Genomic DNA, 12660 nt, shown 5'->3' with positions numbered 1-12660 from the left:
AACCTTGTTCATCAGAAAAATTAATCCTTTTTCATTCAAAGGAAATATTTGCTGGAAAGCATAGTTTGGCAAAATCCTTTGTCAGTAGAACATAGGGCACAATCATAGTAGTATAACAAAATTATGCTAGTGGGTACAAACCCTAAAAATAGCAACAGTCTTTTATTTAGTTTCCACATCAGCCCACACAGAGCGTGTGCGTGTGGATTGAGTGAGCACCTTCCGAAAAAAAAAAAATATGCTGATCATTTAGTAAAAGTTCTAAAACAATTGTAAAACGAATCTCTGAATTTGTAAAAAGATAAATCAAAAGATACAGTCATTAACATGTGCTCACTCAGTTCTCACAAACTACCAACGAAAACAGTGAATGTATTCATTTAACATATAATATTTATATACTAACATTTAGTAAAAAATATGCCAACCTACCTCTATAAATTTTAGATCACCTAGTTACGTATTAAATTTTTTACAAATAGTTTCTTATGCTCACTCAATCCTCACACTTTTGAAAAGCCGAATTTTGATGAAAAACATAAGATTTAGACCGCTATTATATGTGTATAGTTTAGTAAAAGTGAAATGGGAATTTGTAAAATACAAAACGAACCACTAACGTGTCAGGTTTTTTTATAATAATTTTTTGCAAGTGCTCACTCAGTCCACACGTTTTGAGAAAGTTAAAAATGTAAATATCTAAAGATTTGTAGCACCACAGACACTCGAAAGTACTTCAACATTTAGTAAAAATGTTTACTAAATATCCACCATCTAATATTTTATATTCGTTTTAAAGATATTCAGACAACTTTTCTCATACAAATGTATCATGTAGGGTTTAGCATTTCTGGTTTCTTACTAGTGAAGTATTATATTCTTTGTTTCTTACCAATTATCATTCATGTCCTTTTTAATGCATGAATGTCGATATGGTTATTATCCTGACGTCGATAAAAAATACACAATACACATCATCACTAGGCCAAGAACATAACCTAAAAACAGTTTGCAGATGGAGAATTAATATGGTATTAGTTTAATATAAACTATTATCAAAATTGAACGAAACTCCCCAATCTCAATATGACAATGAGAAGGCGGGGAAAATCAAGAGCCGACATAGTGTGGTCACCCTACATGATACATTTGTATGAGAAAAGTTATGTCTGAATATCTTTAAAACCAGACAACGAATATAAAATATTAGATGGTGAATATTTAGTAAAAATTTTTACTAAATTTTGAAGTACTATCGAGTGTCTGTGGTGCTACAAATCTTAAGATATTTACATTTTTAACTTTCTCAAAACGGACTGAGTGAGCACTTACAAAAAATTATTATAAAAAAACCTGACACGTTAGTGGTTCGTTTTGTATTTTACAAATTCCCATTTCACTTTTACTAAACTATACACATATAATAACTGGCGGTCTAAATCTTATATTTTTCATCAAAATTCGGCTTTTCAAAAGTGTGAGGATTGAGTGAGCATAAGAAACTATTTGTAAAAAATTTAATACGTAACTAGGTGATCTAAAATTTATAGAGGTAGGTTGGCATATTTTTTACTAAATGTTAGTATAATATAAATATTATATGTTAAATGAATACATTCACTGTTTTCGTTGGTAGTTTGTGAGAACTGAGTGAGCACATGTTAATGACTGTATCTTTTGATTTATCTTTTTACAAATTCAGAGATTCGTTTTACAATTGTTTTAGAACTTTTACTAAATGATCAGCATATTTTTTTTTTTTTCGGAAGGTGCTCACTCAATCCACACGCACACCACAGAGCGAGGGTCGCCGCGAGGGAGGCAATTTCCTCGCGCGGCAAACGTGCTATGTAGACTTGTCTCGGCCGACGTAGCACGGGCATTTCGCTCTGCCAAGTACCCTGCCTCGGCCGAGGCACGGCGTTTGCCGCGCGAGCACATTGCCTAGTGACGTGCCTCGCTCTGTGTGGACCTGGCTTTTTACTGACAAAACCAGTTTACCTAACTATATATTCCAAGCACTGTTTCTTGAAAGTAAGTTAACAGAACTGACTTTATGTGCAGCAGTTTCTCGTGTTTAACACGGAGATAAGCAATGGAGAGCCATAAGACTGCAGTAGACAAGAGTGCAGCGATGTATGGCGCGAATATAGAGTACGTAGTTAATGCAACAGAAACAAAGTACTGCTGTAGTATCTGAAAATCCTTTCGGGAATTAAGGTTTTTCTCAATAATAGCGCGGCTAGGCTGATTAAGCCTTGCCGCCTGTGATAAAAGCTGTTTGTACAATAGTTTTGATGGGTACTGAAGAATCGTTCACTTTAAATGTAAATTATTTAACAAAATTGCAATCGCAACGTCAGGACAACTTACCAACATTACATTTATATTGTGGATCTTCTCGGAGGTATGGTTATTGAGGGTAATGTTCTTCTGAGAGCGAAAACTTTGCAGCCGGGTCTTCTTCTAAAGGTATCCGTCGATTCGACGACTTCTTCTATATAAAGCCTATTTGGGTAAAATAAGAAAAGAAACTCCTGGAGTAAATAGGAAGCCCATTCTATCATAACAATCGAAAATCCACTCAATCATCCCATTTTCACGATTGAATTTCGAGAAAGAGCAGACTACCATCTTAAATCATTCGCTCGTTCTTACTTTCCCTCAACTTATTTTTCCATTTTTTTTAGTTTTCATCGTGACACAACACACATTGTCCACAGTCAATAAATACTTTTGGCCTACCCCTGTCGCGTTCATACAAGCATCAAAGTTTTTTCGTCTCCAGCAACACCAACTAAACACTACATTTTAATTACTCGATTCCATGATTCCCATAAAATTGTTACAGCAGAATAAACTCATCCAACAACTTCATCCAAATACCTCTTTTTGCTGCCATACCAATATCACCAAAACCAAAACAAATACACATACACACACCAAGCATACTTAGTAACACCCCAAATGAAGCAACTGAATATGTCACTTGAAACTATTTTCTTTGGAGATTGGAGAATAGCACGCCTGACGGTGCGGAAGAATTCAGTCCAGTAGCAGAGTTATTTACTCTTCAAGCAAAGATCTTTTAAATTCTGCATTTCATGAACACATTCGCTGAATAATCTTTTCACCACAACTAGTAAAGGCTCTTTTGATACTACAAAAACTGATTATACAAATGATTTCTTAAGTTGCATTTTATCCACAAGAGTGTAAAAACATTTCATATAAATTTTAACTTGATACCCAAAGCTGGCGGTTAAGATTGACGTTTAATGATTTTGAATAACAATTTGATGTTTCAAAGTAAATATTTTCTTCATGTTGGTGTGGTGAAATAAACTTTAAATCAACAACAAATACTTTGTTGACAGGCATTGACTCTGAACATTACTGAAAAAAGCGTTCAACTTTAATTGAGTTTAAGGATCCCATCCCATTTTTTAATGTAAATTACGCACTTGTAGAAATTGTAATCCTTTCTTCTATGGCATTTTCTCTAGGTAATAATGAGTATTATGACTAGTTTTATTTTAAGACCTTGACGACCGGTCTGGCCTAGCGCGTAGTGACCCTGCCTGCTAAGCCGCGGTCCGGGTTCGAATCCCGGTAAGGCCATTTATTTGTGTGATGAGCACAGATATTTGTTCCTGAGTCATGGATGTTTTCTATGTATATAAGTATTTGTATATTATGTATATCGTTGTTAGAGTATCCACAACACAAGCCTTTCAGCTTACCGTGGGACTCAGTCAATCTGTGTCAGAATGTCCTATAATATTTATTTATTTATTATTATTTATTCATTGTTGTATTCTGTAAGGACATCACTAGTCGCTGGTCCCCATCCCTAGGCATCGCTGTCAAAAATGGCGGCAGACGGACTCAGAGCGTCACTTGAAGATAGCTCGTCATTGAACTTGTATTTTGAGATTCCGTTTAATAAACTGTATAATTAATAGTGGTGACCTGGTGTTTTTACTCTAACAGTTTCAGAAGCGCGATATTAAGTACCCATATACGCCCGTACTATGAAATTTGTCCGAAATTGACAATGTCATCATTCTCGCGCCGCGCTCGTAACCATTCATTGTCATCCAACAGTATTTAATTAACACCAGTCGATCTGATTCGACGAGTAAAGACACTAGCACCATATACTACAGTTAAAAGTGTAAAAGGCAAAGGCTATGATCAAATACCTGTCCGTAATTGTGCCAACAAAGAGATAGAACATGCCTAGTGTGCTGGCGTGTCTTGTGTTGTCTTTCAGATTCATTGCAGTTTACGAGATATTCACAATTTATCATAATGAGTGTGAAATCGGAAGTAAAAGTGATCCAAACACAGTGCTCTGGGGCTGAAATTATCAACATCCACTATAGTGGCCTGTGTTGTGTTTCTTTCTTTCAGATCAACTTAGTTATGTACATGTTGAAGATACTAATACTTTTATATACTCACAAAATGTATCACAATAAGTACCACAGTAAGTCATGGACGGTGAGATGCTAACCACATCCAAGTTGTCATTCACATAATGCTCCGGGCAAAGAGTATTACCAGTATATATAGAGGGGCTGCAGTAATGAATAATCATTAGCTCACTTGTGTGTTGTGTTTTTGTGCTTCCAGATATGTTTCAGAATACATAATACATATTGAACCTACTTGTGATATATTGACAATTGTCACAGTGTCACAGTGAAACAGAGTATAAGATACAAGTACTTAGATCTAAATTACACCTAAATGATTCCTTATAACAGGTGACTTTATGGGTTTAATGATCTACAAAGAGAGATGATCATTATCTTGCCCTATTTGTCATATTAAATATAAGTTTGTCCGGAATGACATGGAATAAGGTATTTATCCTACTCAATAATATTGTACCATTGCATCTGGCTTATGTAAGTATACTGACAGTAAATACATTTTAAATTCACTACAGGTTGGTATAAAGGGATGAGTAAATAAGCATAAGAAAACTTTGACAACTGTCTTGTCTTGTTTGTGTTTTGTTATAAGTTCACTAACACTTCTCCGGGGACTGTATTTTGAAATCTGTCTTAGTGACATTCTTATGCATATAAACTCTGTATGATCTTGCATTTTTCTAAATGAGGAAACATGTTGCTATATTACATGGCACAAATTCATCAAAAATGTTGATAAAATAATAATAATATTTTGATGAGGTTAATTATGCATCTTGTTAAAACCATAATGTGTGTTAAAATTAAGGGCATAGCACTGAAGTATAGTGTATTGTTGATGCTGTTTTGTTTATAATAATGCTGGTTTAGCATTGCAAACATTTTTGACAAGAAATGTAATCAATGTAATCATGTTCTAAATTGAACCAAAGACAAATATATTACCTAGACAGACATTTGGAACATTTATTATCATGACATAGTCCAGTGTCCATTTAATGCATTATCAGTGATATAATTTGTTCCTTAATTACATTCCTTTCCAGATTAATTTATTGATTACAGTAGTTGCCTGCCGGTAACCTGGTGAATATTGACCATAAGTTGAAAATACTTGCATTGATAAGGCATGATTCCAGAAGTTCCTGAGGTTAAATCTTGCTAAAAGCTGGAAACACCAAACTGGATATCTATTGAACTATTTATGACACTGGTAAAATTTGTCATAGCTAATGGTAAGAGATTTTGATATTTATAGACCTGATGGACTTTAACGGTCTACATGCTATACTTGTCTGTTACAACAAATCAGTTTGATTTGGAATTGGGCTTGAAACATGCCAATCAGTTAAGTTTTTAACAGATGTGCAATAATCTGAGGTAAATAACTTAATTGGAGCTTCTAATAATTTTAACCCTTCACTGCGAAGGAATGTTTCTGAACCGAAGCATGACAAACAGGTAACGTTTGAAGTTGACAAGTATTGTCTACTTTTAATATGTTCTGTTCCTTGAAATATAAAAAAAAATAACTGTACACTTCTATTGCTTCTTGATTTCACAAGAATATATATATTTTACATGTTTTGTGACTTTTGCAAGAATCAAAAATAATGATATTTTGTTATAAAAACTCAATCACCTGTACTAAGTATTCTTGCATATGCATAGTATTAACACAACTAACAAAATTATGTAGTTGTGCAGGTGGCAGCTATATGGATAATGTTGTGCTTTAAATTGCACATATACCTACAGCTGGAGCACCTCTCTAGTGTGTCTGGCAAGCTTGATGGTTTAATTATTAAGCTTATGCACCATGCCTGATGATGATATATAAATACCTTTGTCAAGAACCATCTGGTAAGTGAACAATGATAGATAAAATATTACATTATTTGAATGTAGTGAAACCTCGATAAGTCAAGCCAAGTGCCATATGATTATTCTTGCTTGACTGGAATGTGTTTCAATAATGGTATATATAGTAAGCGTGTTACCTTAGGGGCACGGGAAAAATAAGACAAGTTGCACGCCGGATTGAGAACCGAGTTGTGTTTTGTCTTATTAGTCTCAGATTAAGAACTGAGTTGTCATTACATATATGCACGCCGGATTAAGAACCGAGTTGTGTTTTGTCTTATTGGTCTCAGATTAAGAACTGAGTTGTCATTACATATATGCACACCGGATTGAGAACCGAGTTGTGTTTTGTCTTATTAGTCTCAGATTAAGAACTGAGTTGTCATTACATATATGCACGCCGGATTGAGAACCGAGTTGTGTTTTGTCTTATTAGTCTCAGATTAAGAACTGAGTTGTCATTACATATATGCACGCCGGATTAAGAACCGAGTTGTGTTTTGTCTTATTGGTCTCAGATTAAGAACTGAGTTGTCATTACATATATGCACGCCGGATTGAGAACCGAGTTGTGTTTTGTCTTATTAGTCTCAGATTAAGAACTGAGTTGTCATTACATATATGCACGCCGGATTGAGAACCGAGTTGTGTTTTGTCTTATTAGTCTCAGATTAAGAACTGAGTTGTCATTACATATATGCACGCCGGATTGAGAACCGAGTTGTGTTTTGTCTTATTAGTCTCAGATTAAGAACTGAGTTGTCATTACATATATGCACGCCGGATTAAGAACCGAGTTGTGTTTTGTCTTATTAGTCTCAGATTAAGAACCGAGTTGTGCTTGTCTTATTACTTTCAAATTAAGAACTGAGTTTCCATTGCATATATACACGCCGGATTAAGAACCGAGTTGTGTTGCCTTTACATGATGTTAATAATATATTCTGTTCACAGGGTTTCCTGATAAGCACATTGTACCTGAATCTTGTGGTATCCATGGTAGTGTAATTAATGTGATATCCACAAATGAAGTGATTTCCGTCACTTAAAGTGTGAGTCATAATTATAATGATTACTTTAATGTCTGCTATACATTTAGCACTTTGATTATTGTTTCTTAAGTAGTTCTGTTTATGCAATGCAGGCCTAAGGAGGCGGACCATGTGCATAAGACCTATTATTGTGATGTAGGTCTTTAGAGACGCCATCATGTGTTATATAGACTATCCTTAAGAGGATTGGTCTGTTTTTGTTATTTGTGATGTAGGTCTTTACAGACGCCATCATGTGTTATATAGACTATCCTTAAGAGGATTGGTCTGTTTTTGTTAATTGTGATGTAGGTCTTCAGAGACGCCATCATGTGTTATATAGACTATCCTTAAGAGGATTGGTCTGTTTTTGTTATTTGTGATGTAGGTCTTTACAGACGCCATCATGTGTTATATAGACTATCCTTAAGAGGATTGGTCTGTTTCTGTTATTTGTGATGTAGGTCTTTACAGACGCCATCATGTGTTATATAGACTATCCTTAAGAGGATTGGTCTGTTTCTGTTATTTGTGATGTAGGTCTTTACAGACGCCATCATGTGTTATATAGACTATCCTTAAGAGGATTGGTCTGTTTCTGTTATTTGTGATGTAGGTCTTTAGAGACGCCATCATGTGTTATATAGACTATCCTTAAGAGGATTGGTCTGTTTTTGTTATTTGTGATGAAGGTCTTTACAGACGCCATCATGTGTTATATAGACTATCCTTAAGAGGATTGGTCTGTTTCTGTTATTTGTGATGTAGGTCTTTACAGACGCCATCATGTGTTATATAGACTATCCTTAAGAGGATTGGTCTGTTTCTGTTATTTGTGATGTAGGTCTTTACAGACGCCATCATGTGTTATATATAGACTATCCTTAAGAGGATTGGTCTGTTTCTGTTATTTGTGATGTAGGTCTTTAGAGACGCCATCATGTGTTATATAGACTATCCTTAAGAGGATTGGTCTGTTTTTGTTATTTGTGATGAAGGTCTTCAGAGACGCCATCATGTGTTACATAGACTTTCCTTAAGAGGATTGTTCTGTTTCTGTTATTTGTGATGAAGGTCTTCAGAGACGCCATCATGTGTTATATAGGCTTTCCTTAAGAGGATTGTTCTGTTTCTGTTATTTGTGATGTAGGTCTTCATAGACGCCATCATGTGTTATATAGGCTTTCCTTAAGAGGATTGTTCTGTTTCTGTTATTTGTGATGTAGGTCTTCATAGACGCCATCATGTGTTACATAGACTTTCCTTAAGAGGATTGTTCTGTTTCTGTTATTGTGATGAAGGTCTTCACAGACGCCATCATATGTTATATAGACTACCCTTACGAGGCTAGCTCTGTTCTGTTATCTGTGATGTAGGTCTTACAGACGCCATCATGTGTTATATAGACTATCCTTAAGAGGATTGGTCTGCTTCTGTTATTTGTGATGTAGGTCTTACAGACGCCATCATGTGCTATATAGTCTATCCTTAAGAGGATTGTTCTGCTTCTGTTATTTGTGATGAAGGTCTTCAGAGATGCCATCATGTGTTATATAGTCCTTAAGAGGTATATCCTTAAGAGGTTAGCTTGAGACCTTGTTTGTCAAAAGCATGTTTTATGACCTTAAAGAGTAATGATCTCAAGGTTACCTTGAAAGGGTCACTTACATGCATACTTTCCAGAGGTCGCTGGTGAAATTACGGTTTCCAATAGAGCGGAGAGAGCAACTGTTCGGAATGCCTAGCTGAACGAATGCATGCTACAGGCTGCGCGACAACCTTGTCATGAAGGGCCAACTTCTGCGGTCGTTGCGCTGACAGCCACGAAAGAAGCCGTATCACCGTGGCTTTCGTATGAAGATTTGATATGGTAATGTGTGTTGTCTTATAGCAAAATTGGTGGCTAGTACACATTGATTATTACCATTTATTAATTTTATCATGTTGATAGAAAAAAAATAATCAGCGGTTGTTAAAGGTCCTGCCAAGGAACAGCCATGTATTCTGCTTAATATATATTCAAAAAAAAAAAAAAAAAAATACATGACAATATTTTGTAATGTCTTGATTGTCATTGTTTATTACTAAATTATTTAACGGCTATGTAAGCCGGATCTGTAATTGAGAGCACCTACTATGCCAATTGTAAATTAATTTCTCGTAACCTTATCATGTTACTTGAACGACAGTTGTGTTGTACTGATTCTATCACCTACTGGCTTAGTTCCAAGGAAAAAATATCACGTTCTTGTTACATTAAGGAACTTAGTATTTCCCATGTATGTTACAGAGCTTCTTAACAAGAGCTTGTGCTGTGTTGGAAGGTGGCTATGATCACGCATAGGGTGTGTCATGTTAACCTCTCACGAGTTGTACGCCTTCTTGCGCATGTGGGGAGCTTCACAGCCTACAGTGACGAAGCCAACTGTGAGTTTGTTCCATGTATTTGCTATTTAAACGACGCCAATCATCATTATTATATTGAGCGGTTGGTTAGTTTGGAATGCACCGCTCACGTAAGTCTTAACTTAAGGCATAAATGGCATAATACTTGCCTGAAAATAAATGAAATGTATTGATGGGTGAAGTTATTTACAAGCAAATATTAGATGGTGTTTTGTACACCAGTAATTACCTGCCCGCCGCTAGATGTCATCTATTTTACATAATTAATTTGACTAATATATAGTATCGATCATGGCGGTAAAACATGTACTTTTCGTACCATCGCACCTTAATAGTTTTAAAGCCTTACTGGCTGTGGATTTGTTAAATAATGACCTGACTTACTTGTACTAGGCTAGTCTGGTCATGCAATCTTGAGTTTAGTTATGTCATTACTATGATTCGACTATAAAATGAGGCCAATTACATATCTTGGTGTAAGTTAGTCTTAAACTACACCGGCCGTTTCCAACGGTTCTCGAGTTAATCACTTCAAAGGACCAGGGCCTGAGTGTATAGCTGGAGTTGTTTTTCTAACAATTCTAACTTTGGTGTTTGTTTTTTTCTGTATTCAGCCAGCAGTTTAAAAATCATGCTTGACAACCTACAAGCACCACTGATGCTGTTGTTTTGGTTAATATTAGCGCTCAAGATTTTTAATACAAAAAAGAAATCCATATATATGGATTTCAGTTTACGATGACCATATATAGAATAAATTCAAATATTTTCTTTTCCAAATGAAATAACTTTCGTCCAATAGCATTACCGATTATTACTACAGAATCAGCAAGGATAATAACATAATTTGTGGCGTGACGTCCGTAGATGTCCCTCCCATACAGAAGATTGTTCAATTTGATCGAATTTGTATAGATGCCACGCCACTAAATAGGTTTGTACACTACACGAAAGTTAGGTACAGATACACGTATTTAAAAATAGTTGAGACTTTTATCGGTTACCTGTAAAGCAGATTGTTAAATATGTTTTTTTTTAATCTCTTGCCGGTACTCAGCACATTAACGGGTGCCCCAAATGCCATGTAATGCTCTCTCGAGTAGCTTGACTTTCTGTTTACTATGCTAATTTAAAATACGACGGTATAGGAATATTTATCGATGAGTTTCCTTTCGAAAACCTGTGGAAACTCCTTCAATGTAAACTAGAAATCAACAAGCCATACTAATATTATAAACGGGAAAGTGTGTGTGTCTGTTTGCTTGTCCGTCTTTCACGGCAAAACGGAGCGACCGATTCGCGTGTTTTTAAGTAGAGATAGTTGAACGGATGCTGAGTGATATAGGCTACTTTTTGTCTCTTTCTAACGCGAGCGAAGCCGCGGGAAAAAGCTAGTAGTCAATGAAGCAATAATCCGACCTTGAAATTATAAACACTAACATATTTGGCACTAACCGTCAAGTCTCAAAAAATGGCAAGCATAAAATGTATGTTGCCAGAGACCATCACATTGACATTCTCAACTTAAAACCCCATTCCCGCGTCCCCAATCCGTAAATTCATGAATTCCCAACCCCATCCCATGCCAACTCCGGTGTGTAAGGACTCATTTAGACGATGCGAGTCACATTAATATTGGAAATGACACAAAATTATCGCTAGGGGCATCCTTCTGTCCCACTAATTACCACTACTGGGATGTTTTCCCTAATTTTACCACTCGAAAATAAATCACACAAACCAAATCGAATTAGCAGCTACAGGGATTTTTTCCCCGTACTGGTGATATATAGTAGAAAAACTCGCAGAGAATTCCAGTGGTAACTAGAGAGAAAAACCTCAGAGTTACATAGCGATACTCAATTGGATGTAAACTCAGTTTGAATCGTAACGAAATTTGTCTTCAAGTTCGCGTCATCTAAATGAGCCTCTTCTCGTTCGGTGTCATGTGATTTTACACGACAATACCTGAAAAAGAACGTCGGTCGTCTCGAAATGTCTGTCTGTCAAACGAAGTCAGTGTTCTCATTAGATAAATGATAGCCATTTTAGTATTACGTTCAATAAAATGTTTCATAATGAACGTATTTATATTTATCAAATCGGATTCGAATACCGGATTGTAGAACTAAAATAAAAAAAATAAGGGTCGAAAATATGAATACGAAATTTAAACATAGCTGGGCATTAACTCGTTAATCCGTTAATCGTTAATTAACGAAGTTAACATTTCGATTAACGGATTAACTTTTAAGTTAACTTTAAAAAATGTTAACGGATTCGTTAACTTCCGTTAAATTTCATCGAGTCCGTTAATCGTTAATCCAGCACCCCAAGCGGCTTGCTGCGCCGCGAAACCACGTTCTTACTGCAGCTGTAAAAGCCCATAGTACGGCAAAACCTAGGTTTTATCGGTAAAAGTAGATCCGTCGGTTATAAACAGTCTAAAGACCAATTGGCGACTTTGGATCACTTACCTATTCGAGATCTCCTAAATCTTATTAGGCATGCTAGATCGATCACTAACCTGGGAATAGAGTGCAATCATCAGGCATGACAGACAAATCGCGCAACCGACGCATCGAGTTAGAGTCCGGCGCGGGCCTTAGATTACTCTACCAAGTCATCGTGGCCCACAGCATCGAGTTGTTATCTCAATCCGAAGAACCGACGCACCACGATCGCGACCGCATGAATGACCCAATAATTACCAATCCGAAGTAAAACCTAGGATTTAGCCAACCAACGGCGGTAAAAGCCCGAAGAGACCGTATTTAATTGTTACATTTCGGTTTTTTGCCGATTGGCGTCACAGGTTTTAATAGTTTTTGGTGGATACTTAGTAAATAGAAATACATAATACCTACAGTGGAGTCCTATTTTTATGACGTGTTAACGGATTATCGATTAACTTTAAC

At 36.0% G+C, this 12660-nt stretch overlaps 1 protein-coding gene and 1 long non-coding RNA gene across 4 annotated transcripts in view; one reads left to right on the top strand and one right to left on the bottom strand.

The window, feature by feature from the left end:
- The window catches only part of LOC125232030 (hrp65 protein-like), a 31085-nt gene that overhangs the window by 3442 nt on the left and 14983 nt on the right, over positions 1 to 12660 (bottom strand). The window lies entirely within an intron of this gene.
- On the top strand, positions 6178 to 10307 carry LOC125232041. Of its 2 annotated transcripts, XR_007177695.1 has the most exons (3): positions 6178 to 6305; positions 7260 to 7357; positions 9020 to 10307. It is a non-coding gene; the product is annotated as an uncharacterized LOC125232041 (long non-coding RNA). The 2 variants fall into 2 exon arrangements; XR_007177693.1 differs by lacking the exon at positions 6178 to 6305 and having other exon boundaries at positions 7172 to 7357.

Source organism: Leguminivora glycinivorella, chromosome 1, assembly GCF_023078275.1.
Source record: "Leguminivora glycinivorella isolate SPB_JAAS2020 chromosome 1, LegGlyc_1.1, whole genome shotgun sequence".
In the NCBI taxonomy this organism is placed as follows: domain Eukaryota; kingdom Metazoa; phylum Arthropoda; class Insecta; order Lepidoptera; family Tortricidae; genus Leguminivora; species Leguminivora glycinivorella.
The sequence above is the reverse complement of the archived record's forward strand: the minus strand, read 5'-3'. Positions and strand labels throughout refer to the sequence as shown.